We start from the raw sequence: 16,148 nt of genomic DNA, 5'->3' as shown, positions 1-16,148 counted from the left end.
ATCACTACTTTCTGTAAGAGAGAGAAAGTGAGAGATGAGCCTACGAGGTTAATGAGTGTTTGCAATTAGGGTTTACACTTGGCTGAAATGCATGCGAGTGATACGTGGCAGTAGTCAGGTTTTGAAGGTGTCTGAAACACATATCAGTACATCATATGCATTATATATTGAAGAAACACTTAAAATAGACATTTTCTCTATTTGTATAATAATAGGTCACAAACCGTCTCGTATTCTGAACTAAAAATCTTTCATTTCATTAGTCCAGGGACTTGCATGTATTGGTGAAATTTTACTACCTTGCATGGAGTATCATCTTGTTGTTGGAATTGGTCTGAAATGAGTTTTGTATTCCTATCTAAAATAGGAATCCAAGTTATAATATGTGTAGGAGACTTGGAAGCAAGTTTCCTGTTGGTTTTGGGATTTCTAAATTAGTTTAGGAGTAGGTTTTGCTAGGTTATCTAGTATAAATATGTGAGAGCCTTAACGTTAGGGTATGTGTGAATTGAGAGAGACTTGTAAGGCAGGTAGGGCCGGTGCTGAGGGGGTGCAATTTTTGCTACCTCACAGGGCCCCCAAATCGGAAGGGCCCCCGATTTTTCAATTTTGCATGCATTTACTTATATTAGTAGTATGTGTAAAATATTACAAATTTGAGTCTTAGTGCAAGTGGAATTATTGCTTCGTTACATCGGCTTAGGGGATGGGTTCGAAACTCATCTCCATCATGTTTTCAGTTTATATTTGTATTAAATGCATAAGCTTGGGTTTGAAACTCATCTCCTTCATTTTTTCAGTTTATATTTTTATTAAATGTATAAGCTTCCACAAAATAATATAAAAATTCCACACAATAACATATAAATTCGAACCCTAACCCTCTAAATAGTTAAGGAAAAACAATACGCCACATTTTCACTTGTTGATTTGTTAAATTTGTTTGTGCTAAGCTTCCAAAAAATAATATAAAAATTCCACATAACAACATACAAATTCGAACCCTAACCCTCTAAATAGTTAAGGAAAAACAATACGCCACATTTCCACTTGTTGATTTGTTAAATTTGTTTATGCTATTAGAATTAATAAAAGCTCAATTGAAAACTAAAATTATTATTTTGAACAAAAAAAATGTAAAAAAAAAATAAATTCTTAGTACTTTTTAGGGCCTCCAATTCATTTTCGCACAGGGCCTCTGAAATCTCAAGGTTGGCTCTGAAGGCAAGAGAACTACTGTGTGAGAGTTTGTGAGTTCTTTTGTAATCCTTTATTAGTTAATAAAGCAAGCTTCCATTGTTCATATCTGTGTGTGGTTGTTCTTAGTTTAATCATCTTGGTTGTGTTACAACAAGTAACTCCGCCTATGTCTATAGCCGGTCCCAAGCCCGGATAAAGGAGGAGGGGGAGGGCGTCAGGTAGTCGACAGCCGGCACTCCATGATCACGTCGAATCCTTATGAAAATGAATCCAGAACAAAATCGCGCTAAAGCTAGGGCGTCACCCGTAAGTGGCGCGCTGTGTGGCCCGAGCACAGTGATAAGTGAGCAAGGGTCGCTGTATCTCCATCGGCACCCGGATGCAGTGTTAAATGAGCAAGGGGGCCATAGAAACTTCTTTTCGAACGACTCCACTCAAAGTTGTTTGGGAGCATATGCTCCTATCAACTTTACCCGGGACACACAAAAGAAGTACTTTGATCCTATTAGACGGGGGAGGGTGAAGAAGCTAGGACAGAAGGGTAGAGTTCAAGAGAGCAAAATGCGTTTAGGAACGTGGAATATAGGAACCTTAATGGGAAAATCTATGGAAGTAGTGGAAGTTATGGTGAGGAGAAGGATAAATATTATGTGCCTACAAGAAACTAAGTGGGTTGGTAGTAAGGCAAAGGATCTAGAAAACTCAGGGTTTAAACTTTGGTATTCGGGCACACATAGAACGAGAAACGGTGTTGGCATCATCGTGGACAAGACCTTGGTACAAGATGTTGTAGATGTCAAGAGGGTAGGAGATAGAATCATGGCAATCAAGATTGTAATAGGACAAGAACTTATCAATGTGATTAGTGCGTACGCACCTCAAGTAGGGTTGGATACGAGTTCGAAGGAGAAATTTTGGGAAGATCTTGGAGACTTGGTGCAAGGAATTGCTCAGACGGAGAAGTTATTTATAGGAGGAGATTTAAATGGACACGTGGGCAGGGAGACAGGCAACTATGGAGGTTTTCATGGTGGCCATGGTTTTGGGGAGAGAAACGAGGATGGGGAAGCTATCTTGGATTTTGCAATGGCATATGATCTCTTCTTAGCCAACACCTTCTTTAAGAAGAGAGAAGAACATGTGATCACCTACAAGAGTGGGTCGTCAAAAACACAAATAGATTTTCTTCTAATGAGGAAAGGGGATCGTATAACTTGTAAGGATTGCAAAGTTATACCAGGAGAGAGCGTGGCTAATCAACATCGCTTGTTGGTGATGGATGTACATATCAAAAGAGTGAGACAAAAGAACAAGACTTGGAAGTGCCCAAGGACTAGATGGTGGAATCTAAAAGAAGAAAAACAAGCCATTTTCAAAGAGAAAGTAATCACCCAGTGTGTGTGGGATAGAGAGGGGGAAGCTAGCCAAATATGGGATTCCATGGCTAGTTGTATCCGAAAAGTAGCAAAAGAGGTATTAGGAGAGTCCAAGGGCTTTGCCCCACACCAAAAGGAATCTTGGTGGTGGAATGAGGAGGTACAAACAAAGGTGAAGGCTAAGAAGGAATGTTGTAAAGCCTTATACAAGGATAGGACCGATGAAAATGGTGAAAGGTATAGAAAAGCGAAACAAGAGGCGAAGAAAGCTGTGAGAGAAGCTAAGTTAGCGGCTTACGATGATATGTATAAACGACTAGATACCAAAGAAGGAGAGTTGGATATCTATAAACTAGCTAGAGCAAGGGAAAAGAAGACAAGGGACCTAAACCAAGTGAGGTGCATCAAGGATGAGGATGGAAAGGTTCTTGCTACAGAGAATGCGGTTAAAGACAGATGGAGAGGTTATTTTCATAATCTTTTCAATGAAGGACATGAAAGGAGTGCTTCTTTAGGGGAGTTGAGTAACTCAGAAGAGTGTAGAAACTACTCTTTTTATCGTCGAATCCGGAAGGAAGAAGTGGTTGTAGCTTTGAAGAAGATGAAGCATAGAAAAGCAATAGGCCCAGACGATATACCAATCGAAGTGTGGAAAGTTTTGGGAGAGACAGGTATAACATGGCTCACTGACCTTTTTAATAGGATTTTGAAAACGAAGAAGATGCCAAATGAGTGGCGAACGAGCACTTTGGTGCCTATCTACAAGAATAAGGGCGACGTACAAAATTGCATGAACTATAGGGGTATTAAGCTAATGAGTCATACAATGAAGCTCTGGGAGAGAGTCATTGAGCATAGATTGAGGCAAGAGACACGGGTTTCGGACAATCAATTCGGGTTCATGCCAGGACGCTCAACCATGGAGGCAATCTATCTCTTACGAAGATTGATGGAAAGATATAGAGATGGGAAAAAGGATTTACACATGGTCTTTATAGATTTGGAGAAAGCGTACGATAGGGTTCCAAGAGACATTCTTTGGAGGATTTTAGAGAAGAAAGGAGTACGAGTAGCATATATCCAAGCTATAAAGGATATGTATGAAGGAGCAAAGACTGCCGTAAGAACTCATGAAGGACAAACCGAAAGCTTTCCCATAACTGTAGGATTACATCAAGGCTCATCCTTAAGTCCTTACCTTTTTGCGTTGGTAATGGATGAGTTAACAGGACATATTCAAGATGATATTCCTTGGTGTATGCTTTTCGCAGACGATATAGTGTTGATAGATGAAACTCAGGAAGGAGTAAATGCAAAGCTTAACCTTTGGAGAGAAGTGTTGGAATCTAAAGGTCTTCGCTTAAGCCGATCAAAGACAGAATATATGGAGTGCAAGTTCAGTGCAAATGGAGGCCAAAACGAGTTAGGGGTGAGGATCGGTGATCAAGAAATACCAAAGAGCGATCGTTTTCGTTACCTAGGATCTATCTTGCAAAAGAACGGAGAATTAGATGGAGATCTCAACCATAGAATACAAGCTGGATGGATGAAGTGGAAGAGTGCATCTGGCGTGTTGTGTGACCGCCGTATGCCACTGAAGCTTAAGGGAAAATTTTATAGGACGGCAATAAGGCCGGCGATGCTGTATGGCACAGAATGTTGGGCAGTGAAGCATCAACACGTACACAAAATGGGTGTAGCAGAGATGAGGATGCTTCGTTGGATGTGTGGGCACACGAGAAAGGATAAGATTAGGAATGAGGATATCCGGGGTAAAGTAGGAGTAGCCGAAATTGAAGGAAAGATGAGAGAAAATCGGTTACGGTGGTTTGGACATGTGCAAAGAAGGCCTACCGACGCTCCGATTAGAAGATACGACTATGGGTCAGAGGTTCAGGGCCGAAGGGGTAGAGGAAGACCTAGGAAAACTTTGGAAGAGACTCTAAGAAAAGACTTAGAGTACTTGGATCTAACGAAGGACATGACACAGGACCGAACACAATGGCGTTCTAAGATTCATATAGCCGATCCCACTCAGTGACTTGGATTTTCCAAGTCTCCAACCGAGAAGTTTTCCTCACTCAGGAAATTAAGGGAACACTACCTCAACCTACATGCTCCACTCACAAAGCTCCAACAAAAGAAAATTCAAAGAACTTAGCGAAGAAGGCTTTGGTGTATTTAACTCAATACGTTGAAATGAAGGAAAGCTTATTTATTGATATCCCCGATAAGCTACAAATATGTACATATACATGAGTCAAAATAAACAAACAAGAGGGAGCCTTCACAAAGGTTGCTTAGGAGAAGTCTCAGCAGTCGGTAGAGCCCCAGAAAGAGAAGGCACCGGAGAGGGATCATTCGGAGCCTCAGTACTGGACAGAACCCTAGAAGGAGGAGGCATCAGAGGTTGATCATTTGGAGCTTCATTACGCGGTACAGCCCCAGAAGACGAAGGCAATAAATGCCTTTGGAACAAACCCACAAATCTCTGATGATCAAGTAAAACCTGACCATCAGTTTCCTTCAGCTGGTCCAGCTTCCTCTTCATGTTTGTAGCATAGTCATGTGCGAGACGGTGCAACTGTTTATTCTCATGCTTGAGCCCTCTAATCTCCTGTTTGAGACTCATCACTTCGGCCGCCAATGATTCAACTTGGCGGGTTCGAGCAAATAGGCGTTGGGCCATATTAGACACAGAACCTGCACACTGAACACTGAGAGCCAGCGAATCCTTAACAGCTAACTCATCAGACCGTTTGGAAAGTAGTCTGTTATCTTTGGGAGTGAGAAGGCTCCTGGCCACCACCGCAGCGGTCATATCATTCTTCATAACGGAATCCCCAACGGTAAGAGGACCAGTAGGGGAGACGAAGGATGGGCGCCATATGTTGTCTGGAGAAGGCGGGGCTGCCTCTTCAACAAGGTTTAAGTCAAAACGACGGTCGGAGGGGCCAGACATTTTCAAAGGTGTTGAAGAGAGAAGAGGTCGGACAAATCAAGATCTTAGAAGTGCAAGAATGGAGCTTCTACTGGTGGAGATTCAAGTGTGCTTTGGAACTTAATGCCAGCCCTATAAAAAGCTGCACTCGACGGAGCTTCAGACATCGAAGAGGCGCCTGCTCAGAAATCGAAGAGGCGTTTGCTTTCTCAAAAGCTGGGCTGCTTAGAGACCACGAGGGTTGATCTCATAAATCGAAGAGATGTTTGCTTTCTCAAAAGTTGGGCTGCTCAAAGACCACGAAAGCCGATCTCAGAAATCGAAGAGGCGTTCGCTTCCTCAAAAGCTGGGCTCCTCAGAGACCACGAGGGCCGATCTCAGAAATCGAAGAGGCACCTACTTTTCCAACCTTGTCAGCACCTGTCACACGCACACTCAGCGTTGCGGAAATTATGGGTATTCTGTCGAAGACTTCTGGGGAAGTAGAAAACACATGAATCTTACTGCCTAATCACCCACTTCCTACACGCAACAATAGCTCATGGGTACCACAGATAACTTTGCCAAAGTCCTCTGCCAAAGTTGAGCACGTGAAGCTTGCAGCTCCCACTACATCGCTCTGACCAAGAAAGGTAAAAGAATAGCAAAGAAACAGCACTAACAAAGTTTAGACCCATAAATTTTGAAGGTCTAGCTACCATATTATTACCCACAAGGGTAAAGGAACAATACCACTGCTGGATAATTGGAAAGTCCCTGTGTGTCAACCTCTGTGCCTCGTGGCAAGGTAGACTAGCAAACATGCCCAACCTTTACTCACATTCGAGAAAACACTCCCAATAAAATTGCTTGCTCCAAAATCGAAGAGGCACCGTCCTCCGAATCTCGAGAGCCAGACTCCCAACATGATTACTTTCTCAAAAATCGAAGAGACACTGCTCCCCGAATCTCGAGAGCCAGACCCCCAGCATGATGCTTTCTCAAAAATCGAAGAGGCATCGTTCTTCGAATCAATCGAAGAGGCGCTCGCTTTCTCAAAAGCTGGGCTGCTCAGAGACCACGAGGGCCGATCTCAGAAATTGAAGAGGCACCTACTTTTCTAGGCTTGTGAGCACCTGTCACAAGCACACTCAGCTTTGCGGAAATTATGGGCATTCTGTCGAAGACTTCTGGTGAAGTAGAAAACATATGAATCTTACTGTTCAATCACCCACTTCCCACACGCAACAATAGCTCATGGGTACCACAGATAACTTTGCCAAAGTCTTTTCCAAAGTTGAGCATGTGAAGCTTGTAGCTCCCACTACATCGCTCTGACCAAGAAAGGTAAAAGAATAGCAAAAAAAACTGCACTAACAAAGTTTAGACACATAAATTTTGAAGGTCTAGCTAACATATTATTACCCACAAGGGTAAAGGAACAGTACCACTGTTGGATAATTGAAGTCCCTGTGTGTCAACCTTCGTGCTTCGTGGCAAGGTAGACTAGCAAACATGCCCAACCTTTACTCACATCCGAGAAAACACTCCCAACAAGATTGCTTACTCCAAAATCGAAGAGGCACCGTCCTCCGAATCTCGAGAGCCAGACTCCCAACATGATTACTTTCTCAAAAATCGAAGAGACATTGCTCCCCGAATCTCGAGCGCCAGACCCCCAGCATGATTGCTTTCTCAAAAATCGAAGAAGCATCGTTCTCCGAATCTCGAGAGCCAGATACCACATACCACATACCACTTTTTCAAAGTGCTCTGACAGAGTTAAAACATGTGAAGCTGGCAGCTCCCACTACCGTGCTATGACCAAGCAGGGTAAAGGAATAGCATTACTACTTTTTGTTAGGGAGACTCCTATATATGTCGACCTCCATCCCCAACGGACAGGCAGACTTGCAAAAATGCTCAACCCTTCCTCATATATGAGAGGGCACTCCCAACGAAGCCTTTCGAAATATTCAGCTTTCTTTCCCCCCGATAATACCTCTGCAAACAAGCTATACTAGAGCAAGAATATCTCATATCATCAGGGTTAAAAGCAAGAGTATCCCATATCATGCTTTTTCCCTGTCTTTTCCTTTGGCCTCGTTTTTACCTGCAAGACAAGGAGAAAGAGAGCAATCAGTCAGCACTTGAAATCAAGTTACCAGCCAGGAACTGACTGCCTGGAACCCCTTACCTGATTACTTACCTGGCATTGTTCTCGAGTACTCATCTTCAACATCTTATGCGTCCAGGGAAGATACCGCATCTGCTCGAGGGACAGATAGGGCAAGTGCGAAGGATACAAGGAAGCATGTGGAGACAAGCGTAACAGCACACATGCCGATACATCCATTACTCTGTCAAAAGCAAAAGTATCCCATATCAGCATGGTCGAACGTACTCTAGATTTGATGGACTTGTTTTGACCCTCAAATTCTTCAGTCGGCCTTATACTCTGGAGGAAACCAGAAAACCCTCCAGCTCAGTTCAAGAATTAGACTGTGGAAAGTTACTTCTTCAAAAGCAAAAGTATTCCATATCATCTCTTCTCATTTTTCTTCTCTTTATCCTTCATGCTGCTGCAAGATGGGGAGAAGGTGAACAATCAGCCGGAGCTCTGATTGCTTACCTTGTCTGTCACCTCTTTCAGCAGATCCCCTAGCTCGGCGACTTGGGGGACTCCTACTACATGGTTTGTATCGCGCTTGACCAAGCCTGAAACTACAAGTAAGCTTCAAGTGAAATTGATACATTACCTTGTGCATCTTCACCAGTTAAAGATACCACCCCTGGATGGAGGAAGAGTACTTCCAGAGAAGCTGCCACATCTACCTATGCGACAGATAAGGCAAGTCAAGATGATACCACACTCCGATACTTAGAAGTTTCGTGATTACGAGATCGTTCTCCCACAATATTTCCTAATGTCATTTGTACTCTAATGTCATTTGTACTAAATCATTCACTTGTACTCACTAAAGGAGAGCTTGAACATATGTACTTGTGTAAACCCTTCACAATTAATGAGAACTCTTCTATTCCGCGGACGTAGCCAATCTGGGTGAACCACGTACATCTTGTGTTTGCTTTCCTATCTCTATCCATTTATATACTTATCCACACTAATGATCGGAGCAATCTAGTGAAGATCACAAAAAGCGACTGTTTTCGCTACCTAGGATCTATCTCGCAAGAGAACGGAGAATTAGATGGAGATCTCAACCATAGAATACGAGCTGGATGGATGAAGTGTAAGAGTGCATCCGGCGTGTTGTGTGACCGTCGTAGGCCACTGAAGCTCAAGGGAAAATTTTATAGGACGGCAATAAGGCCAGCGATGTTGTATGGCACAGAATGTTGGGCGGTGAAACATCAACACGTACACAAAATGGGTGTAGCGGAGATGAGGATGCTTCGTGGGATGTGTGGGCACACGAGAAAGGATAAGATTGAGAATGAGGATATCCGAGGTAAAGTAGGAGTAGCCGAAATTGAAGGAAAGATGAGAAAAAATCGGTTCTGGTGATTTGGACATGTGCAAAGAAGGCCGACTGACGCTCCGGTTCGAAGATGTGACTACGGGACAGAGGTTCAGGACCGAAGGGGTAGAGGAAGACTTAGGAAAACTTTGGAAGAAACTCTAAGAAAAGGCTTAGAGTACTTGAATCTAACGGAGGATATGACACAAAACCGAGCGCAATGGCGTTCTAGGATTCATATAGCCGACCCCACTTAGTGGGAAAAGGCTTTGTTGTTGTTGTTGTTGTTGGTTGTGTTACAACAAGTGGTATCAGAGCCCAGGTTTCGGCTTGGGCTTTACTTGGCAATCACCATGAAACGTTTTATGTCATCGGTGAAAGTTGATATTGAAAAGTTCGATAACAATGATTTTGGTATTTGGCAATTGAAGATGCATGCTTTATTAGTTCAACAAGGGCTATTGAAAATGCTAAAACGTGTGAAGGCTTTGCCGAATTCGTGGAGTGATGAAGAAAAAAGAAGTCGTTTGATAAGTTTTTTGCTAGTGTTGACGTAAACATTGCAGAAGATCGTTGTTCTGAACTCCTCTAAATGTTATGTGATGAGGTGGAGCTTGGTACTCAAGCTCTTTGGGTGGAGTGCAATTCGCACTTTTTGTTCTTATGTTCAAGCTTTTGCTTGGATTTTGTTTTGTATTTGTTAGTTTCCATAATGGAATTTGTTGGAGAAGGTGTTGGAGGAAATTTCAAGTTTGAAGACTTTTGGATTTTTTTATTCTAGGTGGAGATCATTTTCAAAAGAATTTGGTACACGTTTGCGTTTGTATTTTGGTATCCCAAATTTGGAAGTTTGCTAATTTCTCGCCGAGGTGGAGATTGTTGGGTTTTATGACTCAAAATTAGGATATTTAAAAATTAGGTTTGTGTTACTTATTTGGTTGTGGTGTCCTATTAGGGTTTGGATTTTGACTTCTTAGTTGGTTTCTTTGGTGGAAAGATTTTGTTAAATACCTATTTGATTAGGATTTGGATTTGCTTCCTATTAGGATTCTTATTGTAACCTAAGTCCTATGCACTATAAATAGGACCTTAGGGTTAGTGTATTTTGTGTGGCTCATTTGTGTGACAATTTGGTGAGAGTCAATTTGTGAGTTTGTGAGTTAGAAAGCAATTTGGGAGAATCTTCTCCGTTAGTTTTGGGTTCTCTACTTGTTTGGTTTAGGGTTTGTAATTTGTGGGATTTGGGTTGTGAGAGTTTAAACATTCTTTTGTAATCTCTGTTTGTTTAGTGAAATTCCTTGTCGTGCTTCGCCCGTGGAGTAGGCTTTAAGCCGAACCACGTAAATCTCTTATGTTAGTTTGAGATTGTTTGTTTTAGCTTTGACCCACGACATTAATATTTGGTACTTTGTTATAATTCGCTTCTGTTTGCGCATAAAAGTACAGCAAGTGGTATCAAGAGCAAGGTTCGGTGATTAAGCCAAAACAATGACAAAACCTGAAGACTCCAGCAAGAGTGGAGATGATGTGGGCATTGAGGTAACCAAAACCGAGGTGCAAAGTGCTAAGTTCGAGATGAAGAAGTTCGTCGGGACCAATAACTTCGCTATGTGGTAGTGTGAAGTTAAGGATGTGTTGATACAACAATGATTACTTGTTGTGCTTGGAGATATGTCTATGTCGATGAAGAATGATGAATGGTAGCAGCTGAATGTGCATGCATGTTCCACAATTCGGTTATGTCTTGGCAAGGCACAAAAGTATGGTGTGATGAATATTTCATCGGTCAAGGAATTATGGGATACACTGGAGTCCAAATATTTGAAAAAGAGTGCAGAAAATAGGCTTTATCTTAAGAGTAAGCTTTATCGTTTCTAGTATAAGGAAGGAACAAAGATGATTGATCTTAGTTTAACAAGATGATTGCTGAATTGTTGAACTTAGAAGAGACGATCAAGGATGAAGACAAAGCTTTGATCTTGATGAATTTTTTGCCTAAATCCTATTAATCATTCACGATATGGATTTATGGTAAAGAAACTATTAAATTTGATGAGATCTCAAGTGTTGTGATGAATCATGAAGTTTGAAATCTTGATAGACAAGAAAGGAACAATTCTGAAGCATTAATGGAGAGAGGAAGATCAAAGGAAAGAAAGTCTGCAAATAGGAAGAAAAGCAAGTCTCGCACAAGAGGTAACTCAAGCAACAAGAAATTCTTGGATAAGGATGAGTGCGCCTTTTGCCATGAGAAAGGACACTAGAAGAAGGATTGTCCTAAAATCAAGGCTAAAAACAAAGAAAAAAAACATGAAGATTCAAAGGCAAACATTGTTGAGGCCGATGATGAGGATTTTGTTTGTGCCCTAACAGTAATGGAAAGTATAAACTACGTGAATCATTGGGTGCTTGACACTGGATGCACTCATCATATGACTTCCTAACGTCATTGGTTCTCATCCTTCAAAAGTCTCACTAGAACTATGTATATGGGTGACGATAATCCATGTTCGACACAAGGCATTGGCAGCATTATGTTTAAGCATCATGATGGTGTAATTCGAGAGTTACAAGGAGTAAGATATGTTTCAAACCTGAAGAAGAATTTCTTTAGGCACCCTTGAATCTCAAGGTTGCAAATTTTATTTCGAGAATAATATACTTAAGGTAGCTAGAGGGGCATTAGTGATGATGAAAGCTCCTAAAAGAGGTCTGCTTTACTTGTTAGAGGGCAAAACCATGGAAAAATATGTGGCTATGGTGGCAGAAGGTGATCAAGCTAACTCATCTTCTCTATGGCATATGAGGTTAGAGCATGTGGGAAACAAAGCGCTGCAAGGGTTGATTAAACAAGGGGTTCTAAAGAGAGCCAAAAGTGGAAAAATAGATTTTTGTGAACACTGAGTTCTTGGCAAGCAAACAAACGTAAAATTTAGCACCGCAATACATCAAACTGAGGGTATATTGGATTATGTAGACTCGGATCTCTGGGGACCTGCAAAGAATAAATCTCTAGGAGGGAAGAGATGGTTTGTGTCATTCATAGATTACTCATGAAGATCATGGATTTATATGATGAAGCACAAACATGAGGTGTTGAATATTTTCTTGGAATGGAAAAATACAGTTGAAAAGAAGACTGGCAAGAAGTTGAAAGTCTTAAAAAGTGATAATGGCGGGGAATATACTTCTGATCCCTTCTTCGAGATATGGAAAAAGGAGCTATCATCCAATAATTCTGGAAAAACAAGTACTGAGGATGATGTTCACATTGAAGAAGAAGATTGTGTCGACCAAGAAGAAAGACAAGATGAGAAGTTGTGGTTGATGATGTTCAAGCTCAAGAAGAGTGCATTGCCAAGAGGAAAGGAAAAAGAGAGGTTGTGCTTCCTGATAGATTCAAAGATTGTGTTGCATGTATGGCATACGCGTTACCAATAATCGAAGTTGATATCCCTACAAATTTTACTAAAGCAGCAAGTAGTGGAGAAGCAAAGCATTGGCATGAAGCTATGGATGACGAGATGTTGTCACTCAAGAATAATAAAACCTGGAATTGATGGAATTGCCTAAGGGAAGAAAGGCTATTGGATGCAAGTGGGTATATGCAAAGAATGATGGAATAGATGATGTAAGTCCGGTGACGTTCAAAGCCAGACTAGTGGCTAAAGGTTACACTTAGAAGGAAGGAATAGATTATAACGAAATTTTTTCTCCTGTAGTGAAACACTCATCCATCTGAATTCTACTTGCACTAGTGGCACAGTTTGATCTCGAGTTAGTCCATTTGGTTCTACTTGGAAATTTGTCTGAAGAGATTTACATAAGGCAACTTGAAGAGTGTGAAGAGAAAGGAGAAGAGGGTCTAGCCTGCAAGCTCAACAAGTCACTATATGGTTTAAAGCAATCACCAAGGCAATGGTATTTGAGGTTTGATAAGTTTATGAAGGATCATGACTACACTAGAAGTCATTACGACCATTGCGTGTATCACAAGAAATTAAGTGGAGGTACATAAGTCTGATTATTGATTTATGTGGATGATATGCTTATTGCCTCTAGTGATATAACCGAAATTACAAAGCTCAAAGCTCAGATGCAGAAAGAGTTTGAGATGAAAGATCTCGGTGAAGCAAGGAAGATTTTGGGGATGGAGATCACATGAAACAGGAATGAGGGGCTGGTGTATTTATCGCAGAAATAGTACTTGGAAAAACTGTTACATAAGTTTGGTATTAATGGGGAAACCAAACCTGTGAGTACACCTTTTGCTCTTCATTTTAAGTTGAGCTCTCAATTATGCCCTAAGCGTGATGAAGAAAAAGCTAAGATGAAAAATGTTCCTTACTCCAGTTTGGTTGGAGGGTTGATGTACGCTATGGTATGTACTTGGCCCGATATTGCTCATGCAGTTGGAATTGTAAGTAGGTTTATGCAAAATCCTGGAAAAATGCATTGGGATGCTGCTAAATGGATATTGAGATATCTTCATGGAACAAGGAATACAGGAATTTGTTTTGAACGGAATGATGGAGAAATTGATAAGTTCTCCATTGGTTATGTGGATTTTGATTTTGCTAGTGATTTAGGGAAAAGAATGTCTACCACATGGTATGTATTCATTATGGCGAAAGGTCCTATATGTTGGAGATCAATACTATAACCAACCGTTGCTTTATCAACCACAGAAGCTGAATATATGGCGATGGCTGAGGCTATTAAGGAGGCTATTTGGACACTTGGTTTGATAGAAGATTTGGGTGTAAATCAACACGAGTTGGATGTGTATTGTGATAGTCAAAGTGCCATTTACTTGGCAAAGTATCAGGTACATCATGCAAGGACCAAACTTATAGATGTAAGATATCATTTTGTTCGAGAGGTTATAGCTTAAGGTGAAATTCTAGTCAAGAAGATTGCTACGGCTAATAATCCCGCTGATATGTTAAGGAAGATAGTTGGTGTATCAAAGTTCAAGCATTGTTTGGATTTGGTGCATGTTAGACAACTTTGAAAACTTGACAACGGTGGAGCAAAGGAAGCAGATGAAGGTATCTAATGTAGATTTCTTACCAAGGTGGAGATTATTGGAATTGGTATGAAATGAGTTTTGTATTCCTATCTAAAATAGGAATCCAAGTTGTGATATGTGTAGGAGACTTGGATGCAAGTTTCCTGTTGGTTTTTGGGATTTCTAAATTAGTTTAGGAGTAGGTTTGGCTAGGTTATAAATACGTTAGAGCTTTAACGTTAGGGTGTGTGTGAATTGAGAGAGACTTGTAAGGTAGGAGAACTATTGTGTGAGAGTTTGTGAGCTCTTTTGTAATCCTTTATTAGTTAATAAAGCAAGCTTCCGTTGTTCATATTTGTGTGTGGTTGTTCTTGGTTTAATCATCTTGGTTGTGTTACAACACTTGTGAGTCGAGAGAATCACTTGTACCGTCATGTCCCTACTGATCAATGATCATTGTCACTGTAAACTGCAGAGTTGTAGGCTTTTATTTAAGTTCGGAATAATTTTTTGTCTACCTTTCTCAAGATCGAGATGTTGGATCTTCTTGTCTTATCTTTTTGGTTTTTTTTTCATCTTGCATCGTTGTTTTCTTTCTTGATGATCTGAATGGTTGAATCTCTAAGTCATTCTTATAAGATAAACTTTAGAGAAAAAATCAAATTAAAAATTATTAACCGTTCGTTTTGACATTGTCAAAACTTTAATGTTTATCTGAGGAATATAATTCGTTTAAGTTCGGAATAATTTTTTGTCTACCTTTCTCAAGATCGAGATGTTGGATCTTCTTGTCTTATCTTTTTGGTTTTTTTTTTCATCTTGCATCGTTGTTTACTTGCTTGATGATCTGAATTGTTGAATCTCTAAGTCATTCTTATAAGATAAACTTTGGAGAAAAAATCAAATTAAAAATTATTAACCGTTCGTTTTGACATTATCAAAACTTTAATGTTTATCTGAGGAATATAATTCGTTTATTTATTGAATAACCGTTAGATAACTAAATAATTTCGATTTTAGTTAGTTTTTTACAAAGACTATAATGATGATGTATAAAATAGGTCGTTCGACTATCTTGCAATATTTTACTGAATGAGATAGAGAGCCAAAGTATAAAATAAAAATGATCAACTAAGAAGATTGCTAATATTCTCTATGTTGTTGTATGAAGTAATTGACTATCCAATAATACAAAACCTCACTATATTTATAGCAAACAACATTGGTAAAATCTAGGATTAGTTAGACTATCTTTCAACTTACATGATTATGCATTGGATTATTGATTGAATCAAGGTTTTTAGTTTACCTTGTCCTTGATTCAGTCATATTGGGCTACAATGTGGTTGTCCAATACTGTCTTGTCCTTTTCATGCATCAAGATTCAAGCATGTTGCCTAAGTGTATCTTCCTAGTTTTGCATTCTTAGGGCACGTTTACGCAAAGGTAATTGGAATCAAAATGGACAATTAAATTCCGATTATTGGATACTCCAGTCTTTACTGAATATTAGAAAATTAAAAAGTTGGTGGGATCCATACGAAGTTTGGAATCCAACTCCAAATTTAGAGAATTAAACTCCTACATTTGGATGGTATTTCAATTCCAAATTGTTCAGAGAGTTAGATGATTTTTTTTCTCCATTATACCCTCACTTATTTATGAAATTCTAAACTTTCCCTTCACAAGATTTTAATCCCTTTTGTCTTCCAAGAAAGTGAATTCGATTTGAGGGTCACCAAACGAGCTTGATACATGACTGTGATAGTGTCACAACTTAAAAGACTAAGAGTCGTTTGGAAGTGTTTTAAAAATACTAAAAGCACTTTTAGTGAAAGTATTTTAGGGTCCTATGATCTAGGTCCACGAGTTGTTGTTGATATTAGTCCAGTTTTTTTTTTCAACTTTAATTAATTATTTTTTATATTTTTATATCTTCACTCAAAATTTTAATTGGGATATTTTAGTATGAAAATCTAACCAATTTTATGGAAAATAAGAAAATTTATATATGATCTACACACACACACACACCATAGACTGATAAAATACATTTAACCTATGATAGATATGTATCTACGAAAATAAATATAATTTAATCTACTTATTGTGGGACCATGATTTTTCAAGGCTAAAGTAAGATGGATCGAAATACGTAT

The sequence above is a fragment of the Malus sylvestris genome, chromosome 3, assembly GCF_916048215.2.
Source record: "Malus sylvestris chromosome 3, drMalSylv7.2, whole genome shotgun sequence".
NCBI classification, from domain to species: Eukaryota; Viridiplantae; Streptophyta; class Magnoliopsida; order Rosales; family Rosaceae; genus Malus; species Malus sylvestris.
The sequence above is the reverse complement of the archived record's forward strand: the minus strand, read 5'-3'. Positions refer to the sequence as shown.